Source organism: Apus apus, chromosome 4 (genome assembly GCF_020740795.1).
Source record: "Apus apus isolate bApuApu2 chromosome 4, bApuApu2.pri.cur, whole genome shotgun sequence".
NCBI lineage: Eukaryota > Metazoa > Chordata > Aves > Apodiformes > Apodidae > Apus > Apus apus.
This window is the reverse complement of record NC_067285.1, coordinates 88814691-88829142: the sequence shown is the minus strand read 5'-3', so window position 1 is coordinate 88829142 and position 14452 is coordinate 88814691. Positions and strand designations below refer to the sequence as shown.

General features: G+C 39.3%; 1 protein-coding gene across 5 annotated transcripts in view; it reads left to right on the top strand.

Moving 5' to 3' along the window:
- GABRB1 (gamma-aminobutyric acid type A receptor subunit beta1) overlaps nucleotides 1-14452 on the top strand; it is a 123493-nt gene that overhangs the window by 29824 nt on the left and 79217 nt on the right. Inside the window, exon 1 of one of the 5 annotated variants that reach the window (XM_051616754.1) lies at nucleotides 3731-3765. The exons of the other annotated variants lie outside the window; for them this stretch is intronic. The gene's annotated coding sequence lies outside the window, so the exon portion shown is untranslated. Of the gene's footprint in view, nucleotides 1-3730; nucleotides 3766-14452 lie in introns of those variants that run through there. 5 annotated transcript variants of the gene reach the window in all.

Genomic DNA, 14452 nt, shown 5'->3' with positions numbered 1-14452 from the left:
TTAAAAGTTTTTGCTCTCTTTCAGTATAGTTCACTGGGCCAAAAGAAGCATTTCTAAGTAAGTAATCCTCTACTGTGAATGAGAGCAGCTTCCCCAAGATGCTCATATGCTGTGATCTAACCCTAAGATAGCACTCGGTTCACTTTGCCCAGCAACTAACTGGTGAACAAAATTGTTTTATCTTGGCTCCATCCTATGTCTTCATATGGAGCAATAACAGTTGATACATGATGCACTAAACAAAATCAGATGGTAAACCAGGAATAATTGACTCAGAACAGGTCAGATCAATATTTAAAGGCTTCACCTGAAAAGCAATGGCTGCAGCCCCCTCCCCTGGCTCCTAAACCAGCTAGGTTTTCTTCCACCATTGCTACTAGTGCTACTACCCCTCTACCTTCTTATTTTACCATGCCCTCTTCTTTTTTTTCCCTGTGACCTCCCCTCTTCACAGACAGCTTGGCAGCTTGCTTCGTTTGCACACTGGCTGGCTGGCCGGCCAATATGCTGTACAGCACCATATGCATATTAACCAGCTGGCTGCTTTCATATGCCATGTATTGTGTGTCACATAGCATGAAAGATAAGATTTATTAAATGTTTAACTAGAAATCAGACATTAATGAATTAATCAAGCTCTGCTGTTTAGGGCAGTTTCCAGAATAAGCTCTCTGCTCACATTTCTTGCCAAGTACTTGACCTGAAATAATTCCAATTATTAAACTGATCCACTGTGTTAGGCACTCTGAACAAGTGAAGGGCAAGGGAAGAAGTACCAAAGCAAGACCACAGCCATCTTTTTCACAGAGGAAAAACCCATATGTAAGACATTAATCAAACAGTAGTTGGAAGCTCTGACTCAAAGACTTCATAACCCAAATCACAAGATTAATATTTGGATAAAGCAAGCTACTGAGCCAAAATAAAACTGTAAGAATACAGCTTGCATTAAAGAGCAATTATTTTTTTCTGTCCAGTCACCACCCTCCTGTGTACAGGATTCAGAATGAGTGGTCACGGTGACAATTTACCACCCTCTATGGCCAGATTGAAGGACTAACAGTATGTCATGGTAAAGGTGGCTGAAGGAATTGTCTTTAGAAAGTTTTCCACAGTTAGAAGATGTAAAGAAAGAATAAAGTTATTGGGGCATGGGAAGGAACCTCAAAAACAAGACTTCAGCTGAAGATGGCCCTGCAACTCTGGTAACAGGCTGATTTGTACACAGAGATCACTCTGTGTATTTAAGACTCTTTCTTTAGATGCTACTGTAAGCTTTTAACAATTGAATGTTAGGAATTAGCATGAATATATATATGGGTAATTGTAATGTAAAATAAACGTACTCCAAAAAATGTTACCTTTCCTGGTAATATCTCGATAATGAGATTATCCTCATATACGTACTGACATAATCCCAGAGAACTCTAAGAAGCAGCAGATGCCATACTTCATCTGCTCACAACACAAGAAATGGAAAGCAATTAAAAACAGTACTGCAGAAATCAGCACAGTTTTGATTCCATGTAATAGTTAAGAGAATGTGTCCAACTCCTTTGTCAGTACTGCAGAATATGCACCAACACACTGCTAGGAGGAATATTTACAATGAAGATGGGAATTTTCAAATTCCAACACCAAATTCCATTGGATTCAATGGTGTACTTGCACTATGTCAAAATATAGGTAAATACTAGGCAAAAATCCTAAAGAACAGTTAAGGCATTAAATCAGTCTTGCTGAATATCTGTAATCCAGTAACATTCAAAATCTCTATCTAGAATCAAGTTCTCTGTGTGAGCACTGTAGAGAGGTATAGGAAGGCAGCACTTGTCCAAAATTAAAAGTGTCTCCAGCTATTCATTTCAGATTTAATACTAAGCCAGAGTAAGGGTTCTTCATCTCAAGGAGACAATGTTAGAGCTTATAATCACCTCTTGCAGCAAAAGATAGCGCATAGCTTATAGACACTGGAATCTACACAGATCATTGTCCATTCTTTCTCTCATGGTGCAAGAAAGAAGGGGAGAAGTTGAGTAACAGCTCCTACAGATGCTGCTGCATCTTTGAATCCAAGCTGTGCAAGCAGCTAGGGCAAGAACAACCTGAGCTGTTGTGATTTAATACCTGCCAAGGATACTACTGCTGAGATACATTTTGCAGTACTACCCAGTGCAAGGTTTGTAAAGACCAACTGTGATTTATATGTGACAGCCATGACAGGATGGATTTATAAAAGACAGCTCTGAGAAGTTGCTAGGTAACAGTGTCTTGTCCTCACAACTGCTGAGCAGTGATGATCTGTTCTCATGATGCAATGCTACAGCATGATGTCCTTGGCTCAAAATTTCTGTGCATACAGATTTTTAAATAAAAACAGATCTGAGCTAATAACTCTAATTTACAGAATGTTTCTTTTGCCAACTTCCTAATAGTCTGCCTAATCTGTCACACAGCCTTTCTGGAAAATCATAGCCTGTTTCTGAATGCTCATTCTTTCTGGAAGACCAATAAGGAATTTTTACAGCAGAAAGCTCACCCCTCTGCCTAACTTCATTAAGACATACATACAGTTCTGCATTCAACGTATACATTCAGTTGGGTGTCAGCTTCCAATCAAAATAAGCCATATGGGAGCAGATACAGGGAAGTGACTTTGAGGATTACAGACCACCTGAGAAAAGACTCACTCTGCAACAAGGCTCTCAGAAGACCTGAAACAGCCTAGGGGAAAAATGATGGTAGCACCAAAACAAATCCAGCTTAAAAGGCAAATTCTTTGCAGCCCGTCATAAATGATAAAAACCATGTGCTGCAGGCATAACATCCCTGGGATTTGTATGATTCGTTATGACAGCCAAGGAATTTGTAATACTGACAATGGCTTTTCTTGGGCATTATTTTTTCCAAGCATGTTAGCACATCTTACCCATTCCTTTGCTTCATGTCACTGTGGCATTTTTTCCTTCCTGATTTTTTAAGAGTAGAGTAAGCAATGCATTGTAGATGGTTGTCTTCCCAGGTTAGAATTTCAAGGCTAAAATGTCACCCTCTGAGGAGGGCCAGGGGTCTCCTGTCAGAGGTGGACACAAGGTCTCTACTTCCCTGGGATACTTTATTCCCCATCAGGGCAGGCAAAACCATGGAAACCTGACCATGAGAGCCAGAGTAAAATAAGTAGCCCAACCTTACTGTGCAGAGAGCTCTTACAGGCCAGATATCTTCAGTCAGATCCATCACTGAGCGAAACAAAACTGTAACTCAGGTTCATACTTTAAGTGATCCCACAGTGCCTGACACTGGAATCTGTGTCCTGCTTGTGACAGTTTTGATCAGTTCCAGCCAGGAGAAGTTATTAGCTTAATAAATTCTGTTCAGCCAGAAGCCAGTTATTCTCAAAAACAGTTTTTTGGAAGTAATCATAATAATTTTCTGCTGGTTTTCTTATTTTTCAGTATATTGCCAAAAGCATTCTTCATACTATGTAGAAGTAATGGCTCCACATTAAAGGTGAACAAGGGTTTTCAAGGTTGCCTTACATCCTTTGCTAGAAGTGCATTAATTCAAGTGCATCTGAAACCTCCCTCACTTATGTTACAGACAGACAGTCTCTCCAAGTAGGCTGCAGACAGATAAAGCCTCACAGTCATTAGGTGCTGAGATGTCAAACCAGACTGTACAGGAAACCCTTCACAGAAGCACTCCTCCACCCAGGACCTGCTGTGCCTGCACCTCTCACATCTCCTCCAGTATTATCCCGCTCAGGTAATTCATCACATACTCCCACCTATGACAATTGCTCTTTGGGAACCTGGGTTCTTCAAATTTCTTCTAAACAGAGGTACATAATAAATTAAGTAAAAGGTAATGGCATATCTGACTGCTACTAAACCAAAGTATTTCCTTGATATTTTTCAGTTCAGCTTCTTTCAGGCAGAAAACGGATTCAGGCACTGACTAGCACCTTCATCCCTGCATTTCCCTTTTCATCACAGTTGTTCCCAACATACATAGACTCTCAGAAATACTCCATTTGCTATGGGATATTTCTGGTTCTTCAGCATACACCTGAGTTTTCAATTTACCAAATGTAGCTTCCTTGGATGTCACATCTTTATAACCAGTCACGCCCAGAGTCTTTCAGGACATACTGGGCTGCCTTCACTGCATAATTGTGCCACTAGAAACCTGCATGGGTGTATCTCTCAGTTCCAGTGCTCAATTTCTTAGTCAGCGGTCCGCCAAGCATTTGCACATCAACCACATCCTTTCCTCCTAGAGGAAATGCAGTATTTTTTTTTTAAAATCATGTTATGTGGCTTAGAAATCTCCTGTCCTCTGGGGGTGTATGAATCTTCCTTCCAGCTACAAAGGCTACTGTTGTAATTGAAAAAATACTCTTAAATGATTTTTTCAGAAACTTTTTCAGGAGTGATATTGAAGACAAAAGGAGAGTTCAGAGAAAACAGAGACTTCTATATCAATCAAAGCTGTAGATTTCCTCTGATTCTCAGTGCTGCCATAGTGCTCTTTTTTCATTATTGTATTACATGGTCTGTCATCAGCTGCCACTCTTGGGTTAGGTTCAGCTGTGAGCTGTTTGAGACACTAGTGTTGAAATAACCTGTGTGTAACCAGAAATTTCACTTAACACAACTGCAGACTCTACTACAGAACTCCCTCTTTCTCTTTTAAAAACAATTTTGCAGATGTTTGAAATCCTAAATTCCCAAATTTCCTGCTGCTAGCTAAATATTACACATTGAAGTCTTCTTCAGTGATCACTACTGACTTCTCAAGGCTTTCCTCACAACACAACAGATGATTAAGGAACATCATTTTGATATGTCTTACCTGATGAGCACTAGATTTATTCGTTCCTTTACTTATTTCAGTGTCAGACTACTCAGTGCAGTTCTTTATTACCACAGGTCTTTACCCATTAACCTTGTCAGAAAGCACCACAAAGCCAACAGAAAGTAAATCATCTTCCTTGTGTATTAACATGTTACACATGAAAATAATTCCCCTCTTTTCATTATTTTTAAATAGGTTTGAAATAAATGTAATGTCTATGATTTTAAAGTACATAGAAAAATCTAACTAAGCTCCCTTTTAGTATGGAGAGGGAATTTAGTTCATATCATACTAGTGTTTGGAGCTGTTTGTCTCTTTATTGAATCCACGTCTAAATGGATCATCTAACAACTTCCTACACTCATATATGGATGCCTGTTTTTAATAGTCTGTGTTATAAAGCACAAAAGCAGAGCTTGCATAATTTTCAACAGACTTCAATACCAGAAAAAAAATTACTTTTCAGATTGCAATCATTCTATCCAAACCTCAGAGATGTTATCTAGAGGTCAAAGCAAAATGTCTGGAACTCTTAAGAATTTATTTGGCTTGTTAAGCTCACCACATGCCCAGTGTACCCGCCAGTGAATGTCTCTGCCACTGAACTTTTGAGCTAGAGTCTTCATAATTTGCAGAAGTGGTACACAGGAGACAAGTCACATACCCAGAAATTTCACTGAGAAGTTAAATGGACAAAAACACTCGCAAAAAGGATGTTCTGAGATTTTTCAGTTCTTTCTGAAGAACATATGCCTGGAAATTTCCCTTGCTTCTAATAGACACCTCTTAATACCCTATGTCAGCAAAAAGGCCCCAGAGCTGGTCATTCTTGTTCATTTGCTTGCATTTCTCACTTCCCAGCTTGCTGTGATATAGAAGAAAAAGGTGTATGGATTATTACCATTCAGAAGATGTTTCTGTTTTTATCCCCTCACCTTTAAAACTGGTTGTTAGTTCACATACTAATTGCAGCAGCAGAGGTGTCAGATTTGGAAAGCCAATTCTCTGCAATAACTAAGTCCCAAAACATTTAGAGCTTTATAGGGTAATAAGGCAGAAAGCAGCTAATGCAGAATGCAATGTGTGAGCAGAATGTGAGAAGCAGTACGGCTTAGATAAACCCATTCAAACCTAATTCACCTTTTGGGTGATCTCAGTAAACAGTTCTGTCTACTGCATAAACATATATAGACAAATTACATAAATCAGAAAGGCCAAGTTCTCCTCAGTAGACATTGTTGCCGCACAAACGTCCAGGGTTTAAACCACTTAAGAACTGCAAACTTATAATGGACTATAAATTGATAAAAATCACAGGATTGTTGAGGTTGGAAGGTACCTCTTGAGGCAGTCTGGTCCAACCCCTGTGCTCAGGCATGGCTGCCAAGAATACGCTGTGCATGACCTTGGCCAGATGGCTTTTGAATATCTCCAAGGATGGAGACTCCATGACCTCTTTTGGTAATCTGTGCCAGTGCTTGGTCACCATCACAGTGAACAAGTGTTTCCTGATGTTCAGGAGAAACCTGCTGTGTCTCGGTTTGTACCCACTTGCCTCTGGTCCTGTCACTGGGCACCACTAGAAATAGCCTGGTTCTGTCCTCTTTGCACCCTCCCTTCAGGTATTTATATACATGGATAAGAACCCCCGAGGCTTCTCTAGGCTAAAAAGCCCCAGCTCTCGCAGCCTTTCCTCATAGGAGTGATGCTCTTGTCCATTCATCGTATTTGTGGCCCTTAGCTGAACTCTCTCTGGTAGTTTCTTGTCTCTCTTGTGCTGGGGAACCCAGAACTAGACACAAGACTCTAGATGTGGTCTCACCAGTGCTGATTGGAGGGGAAGGATCACCATTCTTGACCTGCTGGCAATACTTTGTCTAATGTAGTTCAAGATACCATTTACCTTCTTTACAGCAAGGACACTTTGCTGGCTCATGTTCAACTTGGTTTCCACCAGGACCACTAGGTCCTGCTCTGCCAAGCTGCTTTCCAGGTGAGCGTCCCCCAGCATATACTGGTGCCAGAGGTTATTCCTCATCAGGTGAGGAACTTTAGACTTCTACTTGCTGAAGTTCAGAAGGTTCTCCAGTATGTCTAGGTCTCTCTGGGTGGCAGCACAAGCCTCTGGCATATCATCTACTCTTCCCAGTTTGGTGTCATCAGCAAACTTGCTGAATGTACACTCTGTTCCATCATCTGTCATTAATGATGAAGCTGAACAGGACTGGACCCAGTATTGACCCCTGGGATACACCATTAGCCACTGGACTCCAACTAAACTTCATGCAACTGTTCACCACCCTCTAGGCCTGGCTATCCAGCCAGTTTTCAGTCCACCTCACTGTCTGCTCATCTTCACCTTTTCTATTAGGATCTTAAGAAAGAGTGTCAACAGTCTTAATAAAGTCCAAGTAGACAAGATCCACTACTCTTTGTGTTTATTCCCCACGTTTCTTACTCCTTCTATACCAATCTGAAGGCAAGACATAGACTATCCCCTGTAACTATAGCATAGCTGAACAGAGCTCCTAAAACCAATGTTTTGGCCATCATGGGGGGGGGGGGTCTCCCTGGCTACAATCTCCCAGCATCCTTGTCTATATTTTCCTTTTGTTATAGCCCAATATGATACCTATTTATTTTTAGGATTCTTAGTACCTTTTTCTTGTTAGAACTGTGGAACAAGGAGCATCTGGGCTTTTTCAGACCTTTTCAAACACCTCCTTCTATAGAGGCATTCATCAATTTAAACCTCACTATGAGGTATCAAAACCCACTCTTTTTAAATGTTTGTGTATATATATATATGCATGTGTGTGTGTACATACAAATTTTTCCCTCTGTGATCTGCATCAAGGAATTGCAAATTTCTTAACTAAATGTTGATTCTATATTATAGAGTAGCTGCTGGGAGTGTTTAAGTACATACTAATTGAGTTGAGAGTAGCCACTATATCCAAGCTACTTTAAAGGGTAAAAAGGCAATTTCCTTTCTAAGCAATCAAAGAAAATTCACTTGGGATTGCAAGTCTAGCAAAAATCCAAGCTGAAATGTACTAAAACCCTGTGGGTCTCCAGAGAAGCCACATGCCTGCAGTTCCTCAGTCAATGGCAAATAGACTTTGCTTTGGGTCTAAAGCAAAATAAAGTCTCTGAAAATATACTGACTGCAAAGATACCATTTCTAGTACTGAGAACTGTAGCCTTCCAAAGAATTCAGCTAATCTATTACCTACTGTAGCAGGTGGTAGATTAGCAGGTAGCCTTCAATATTTGGCTTCCAGTCCTTCATTTCCAAGGCTGAGGACACTCTGCAGTCTTTTCTTTTGCCTCTGGTTTCCAAAGTTTACACATCTCCACTTTAAGTCTTGCAAAATTAGCAGCTAAGGAAATAATCATTTATTTTTTTCATTTCTGTTCCTTCAGCTTCTCAAATTACTGCAGCAAAGAAACGTAAAAATGCCTTCAAGAGATACATGCCGTCTCACATCTAGATATTTGGAAATTTCATTTCTTACACTAATTAGTGTGACATTTTGTATATCACAGTATGATAACTATAGTTCTCTAGAGAGTGCAACTAAGCCTCAGAACAGCTGTGTGAAATAGCCAAGGTTTATTCTTTACAGGTGAGTGAACTGAGGCATAGAGAAACAAGGACCAAGAAGAAACGTGAGAAGTACTTAGTATGAGCTCACCACAATCATTCTTACAGATACTGTAGGGTTCCCATACTTGCTTCTAACAGCTTATTAATTTGAAAAAAAACATTAATTGTTTGTTGTAAAATTATTTTTTTATTGTGTAATGGGGCTGGTCTTCAACAGTCTGTTAAAATCATACACATCCCTTTTTTTTTTCCCTCCCATCAGAGTTTAGCATATAGCTTGAAGGTGTGGATTTTCAGCATCTGAAGACACAAGGCATAGATGGCTCATGAAGGTCATTCAGAAAATAAAAATAATGGATTTCTGAAATGGCTTATGGTAGACAATGATAGATTAATCAGCCTTACCTGTCACCTATACAGGTAATCTAATTATTCTCATGACATATTTTAGCAGTAATAAATCTATAATAAGGGTAGCCTGACTATGTCTTGCAAAACAAGCCACTGAAAGCATGAAAGGAATTGTTATGTTATAAATGAGTAAAAAATAGGAAAGAAAACTCTGGTATGGGTAAATAATGCATATAAAGTAGAACACTAAAGCATTTGATGCTGGACACAGCTGCCAATAAACCATATTTTTAAAAAATTCTAACAGCATTTTATTGCTATAATTTCACAGGGAATTGAATTTTTATTACTTGGCAACAGCAAGATGTATGTAGCACAAAAACAAGAGAGGATTTTAATGAAGGTGGTGACCACAGATCCTGTTTATTTTATACGGTCTGCAGCTTCAATTCATGAGTCCAGGACCACAATCCGTAAGTTCAAAGGCCACTAACTTAAATAGCCCTTACTTATCACATTTCACATATATCACTTGGCCTTGCTCTGCCACATCTTCTCAGCATCACAGTATCAGGTGAACCATTTGACAGCTCATTTTATAAGGGGCTCACTGATTTTTTTCCAGCAGACAGCCCATAGTTTAGAAGCAAGTATTCACCTGTGCCAGCACCTTCAGTCTGTCTTGACCGGTCAATTCAGTCAGAGAATGAGAAAGCCTCAATAGCAGAAAAAATACCAAGGGTTGGGAGAAAGAAATGCTCACCATGTTGTGCAAAATACGTGAACTGACCAATAAAGGAGGAGATTAAAGAAGTTCTGTAATAATTAAGCCGTCACACTCAAAACAGTATCTATTTTCAGCATGTCACTTTGACAGTAGATACAACAGATACTGTCAGAGAAATTACTTATCTCCTGAAGATTAGGAAACACTGGTCACCTATTTCAACCTCTCTCTGAACTAATCCTCCCATTTACAAGAAATGGACTTTTCAGGACTTTTTATCTAAACCTGTTAGAAGGTAACTTCTTAAAAAGAAGGGTAAATCAATACCTTCAAAATAGTGCAGGACAAATGTAAAGACACCCAACTAGAACTTGAAAAAAGATTGGAGAAAGATTAAATTACCAAAAATAATGATGTTTTAAGGAAATATAACTAGTAGCCTGCCTTCAGCTCAGTAATTCAAGAAATGTCCTAACATAAGCCAGCAGGTACCAGTATTTTCTTTAGCAAATACCCAGAATTCTACTAGTATTCAGATGCTGTCCTTGTGCTGTTAAGTGCTTCATTGGTTGTCATGTCTGTGGTCCTTTAGAGGACTCACATACAAGATGACCCTCATAATCTTGAAAATTCGGGTGACATGTCACACCAAACCTCTCTGACAGCTTGAAAGCAGGAAACTCAATTGAGCCTTTAACAGATTAAATTTCCATTAGCAAGTGTGTGTGCGCTTGTGCACAAACTAAAGGCCTGTGCACTTCCCCCAAAAAAATGGTAACCAGGTTGTTCCAGAAACAGGTTCTGAGGGCTGCCCAGCAGGTAAGGCAGAATGAGATCCACAGATCTGTTCTTTGTGACTGTTTCAGCACCTCATATATCCAGTGTTTGTGGCTGGCTTTTAAAGTCCTGAGTGTAATTGTATAATGTAATCCTAGAACTGTTAATTGTCCAGGGAACTAAGGCAAAAAAAAGTGGCACCATGGTAGAAGTCTGCACAGAGCTCCACAGAATGTTAAAGAAAAGACACTTCCAGAAAATTAATCTATCAGGACATTTTTCAGGGCTTATTTTTCTACTTTGCCTTTGCAAACCTCTGAAGCCTTAGAGAGTTTATACCAAAGGAGACTGTTGGTGTCACATGTCAGATTCCTGATGTGATTGCCCAGAGAGTTTTGTTCAGAAAACTGTCCTTTGGAATAAAAAACAACCTTAGTGTAACTGGGCTGACAATCTAAACTAAAAATGTGTCTCAGTCATATGCTAATCAAAGGATTAGCAAAAGAGACCAATTAACAGCATTCATTCTCATGAGCACCAATATAATTCCTGTGTACCCTTTCATTTCCTTTTTTTTTTTTTTTTTAATTATTTTCCCATTTGCTTGGCATAACATTTATGGGTCCATTCCAAAGATGTGTATCACAGGAATTTTACTCAAATCCCTGCAGACATCTCTTAGTGCAGCGCAGAGTTCAGTTACAAAAAGGTTGTTTTAACATCTGCCACCACTCAGCAGGGCAGATGACCTATTTACATAAGGCTTTTGTAAAAAATTATAATACTATGTAGTACTTTAGACTTGGTCATCTCATTCTATAGATGGTCCTTTCTAAACTCCTTTTTTGTGTCCTTGTTCATTCAAGACTTGAAGTTGATACTTTCAGTGAAGCTACTTGGACTTTGGCCAGCATGAGAACTACAAACACAGGACTTAATTAAGAGAAACATCCTCTAAATCAGTTAACACTCATTGAAACCTCACTATCGAAGTACACATCAAGTCTAGTTTCTCCTCCAGTAGACATGTTCATGAAGAATAATTTACTACAAGATGAAGCATGCATGTGCTAACACAAGGTTCTGATGAACTTACAGCTTTGTTTCCCATGAAGAACCAGATAGTGCCTGTCACTAGTACAAGCACATGGAAGGGCAGAAGGCACAAAAGATCTTTCCAGTTCTCCTGAATGATAGGGGAAGGACCACCTGAGATTAACAGTCATTCTCCCAGTTCTCCTGGAGTCATAAGGAATCCTAGAGAGACCACAAGCTTCTTAGTCCTTCCATACCAGTCCTTGGCCCAGCATCAGTTGTATGAATCTCATACAGATGCAGTAGTAAACAATTATTCTCACAGGGACCCAGTAACAGCCAGGGCTTAAACTTATTTGTCTGAGGTGTAGCTGTTTCAGAGGCTACGGTTAATTAAATGCAAACTAGGGACAATAAATCAAGCTGTTACATACTGAAGACAAATAAAAGAACAGCTCACCATGGTAAGCCTTATAATACTCTTAGACTTTAATATAAAAAAAAATTAAATTACAGCTATTTCTGTAATGATCATTATCAGTGTAAGGTGGTTTTAACATGCTAAACTTCTATAAAAGATGTGTATTCCTGTCCCTGAGGCCAGCACCATCCCAGCATTCATTAGCATCAAAGCAAAGGAGCAATTCCCATAGCACTTTTGTGGCTCCAAGCCAAGCAGTCCCTGAAGTAACACACCAAGAAATAGCTTGGTATAAGCTGGTACAGAGATAGATATCTTGGGCATGTATTTATTAATTGCATCCAGGAGATGCAGAAGTAGCCAAAGCACAACAGAAGGGGGAAAAAAGTAAGTTCCTTTTCTTTAACAACATTGTTTTTAAGAAAAACTCTAATCATAAGCTAAAAAAAAAATGTGGTCATGAAGTAATTTGTAATTTGTCTGTTGTCAAAGAAAAGCAGAACCCTTAACATAAGCTCTAAAATATTACAAAACAAACTTGAGCACAGGAAGTTCCACCTCAATGTGAGGAAGAACTTCTTTACTGTGAGGGTTACAGAGCACTGGAACAGGCTCCCCAGAGAAGTTGTGGAGTCTCTTTCTCTGGAGACTTTCAAGACCTGTCTGGATAATTTTGTGAGTGATCTGCCCTAGTTGTTTTGTTGGTGTTGTGTTTGTTTGTTTGTTTTTCCCTGCTCTGGCAGGGGGGTTGGACCCAATGATCTTTGGAGGTCCCTTTGAACCCCTAATATTCTGTAATGTGATTGGGACTCCCCAAATGCCATATGGGGACCTAAAAAACATAAAAGCAGTGACTCACTTCCTCCAGGAGATCACAAAGCTGTTCAATTCCAATAATCTGCTTCCATTATTTATGGCATTCATCCAATACAGATATGCTTGCCCATCCTCTACTGATCAAAAAATTCTCAAGACTCCTCACAAAAATGAACTGAAAGCATGAAGCCATTGCCCTCACCATGAAAGAAGGGAGATACTAAATGGTGTGCTAAGAGGCTAGAAAAACAGGCTGGGGTTATGCCCTTGTACCAAGGACCTTTCACAGTGTAACCATTCCCATAGCACACTCTCCAACAGATCACAGATGTGTCGGCGCATCCACTATCATCAGCAGAGCTGCACAGACCTGCCTGCGGGGCATGGACACTCCGGTGCTCACCCCACTTTCCAGGCCACAGATGGCCTTTGCCACCTGCTCATGCTGGCAAGAAGATAGTGCTGACCCTGCACTTCTCCAGCTTATCTAGGCTTCCTGCCAAAGGAAACTAAACGAAATGCACTGGCTGTTTCAACAGGTCCTTTGGCTGGGATGACTGGTAGACTAGGACTAATGGGAGTACAGCAGAGAACATTTGCTCTCTGTAGTTTGAACTAGTGACAATATACTGAAGAAGGCAAAATCTCAGGTCCCTGCCTATTAAATCTCTAGACATTGGTACTTGTTCCTTCATTTTCACCTGGAAGTCGACTGTGGTCCACAACACTGGCTGTGGACCCCAGTATATGTACCCATAATGGTGCTTCCCATTAAGATGATTCTGGAATTAAATTAGAAGGACGTAAAAAGCAGGAACAAAGGCTAGCTGACAAGCATTAGATTTGACTTGAGGCCAAAGTGGTGGAAATGTAAATATTTTCTACTTTACTCAAGAGAAATGACTGCTAAAATAATGTTGGATCCAGTGAAGGAAAGTGAGTTAGGAATATATAATAGAAACCTCATTCCCTTGAATTCCATGGGCTGTTGTAGTTCCTTGTGCAAGTGGAAAATAACACCACAGGCACCCTTTCCATGCAGCATCTTCCAACTTCTGTGAAAAATATGAAACTTGCAAGCAAGCTGGACTTGAAAATACACATCTGACAGATTGTGAGCTTTAGACTGTTCTTATGGAAGGAAAAAATAAAAAAGGAAAAGAGATGAATGCTAGCTAGAATGAGCTGAGAAGTCTAGGACGTTTTCTAAATTAGTATCTGCCAATGAAAATTTGCACACAAATAGAAATTTTTCTAGGGTTTCAAAAATCTTACCCTTTTAAATCAATTTCAAATCTAATAGTAAATATTTATTTTCACAGTTTTCACAATAATTTCACAAAATTTATTTTCACAATAAAGTTCCTCCTGGAATTTTACAAGAATTAAGAATTTAACTATTAAGAAAAACAGAACATTGTGTTGAATTCTCATGCTTTAGCATGACAGCCATGTGTCACTATGGGAAAGGGCAATCCTTTTGGCAAGCTGATCCAGGAGATTTCAGAATCAGTGACGCTTTCATTAGGAAGAGATTAGCTGAGTAACAAAAAACTTGCTCTTCTGCTCTATGGAAAGAAATGTTTCTTACGGATTCACTTTTAATTAAATTAACCTTAACCCATCACTCTTCTGTCATATTGCTTCTTTTCTCATCTTCTAAAACAACTTTTATCATGTCAGTTACAAAACAAATTATATAAATTAACTTCTCACAGTCTGGACTTTCATACTGGTTATTTCTGTCATCAGTAGATAGTAGTATCTAAGATAAAGGAAAATTTTTATATCAACATACTAAAAGGCTGAAAATGGAAGACTACCCTATAAGACAGTTTTGAAAAAAAATAAAGTGATA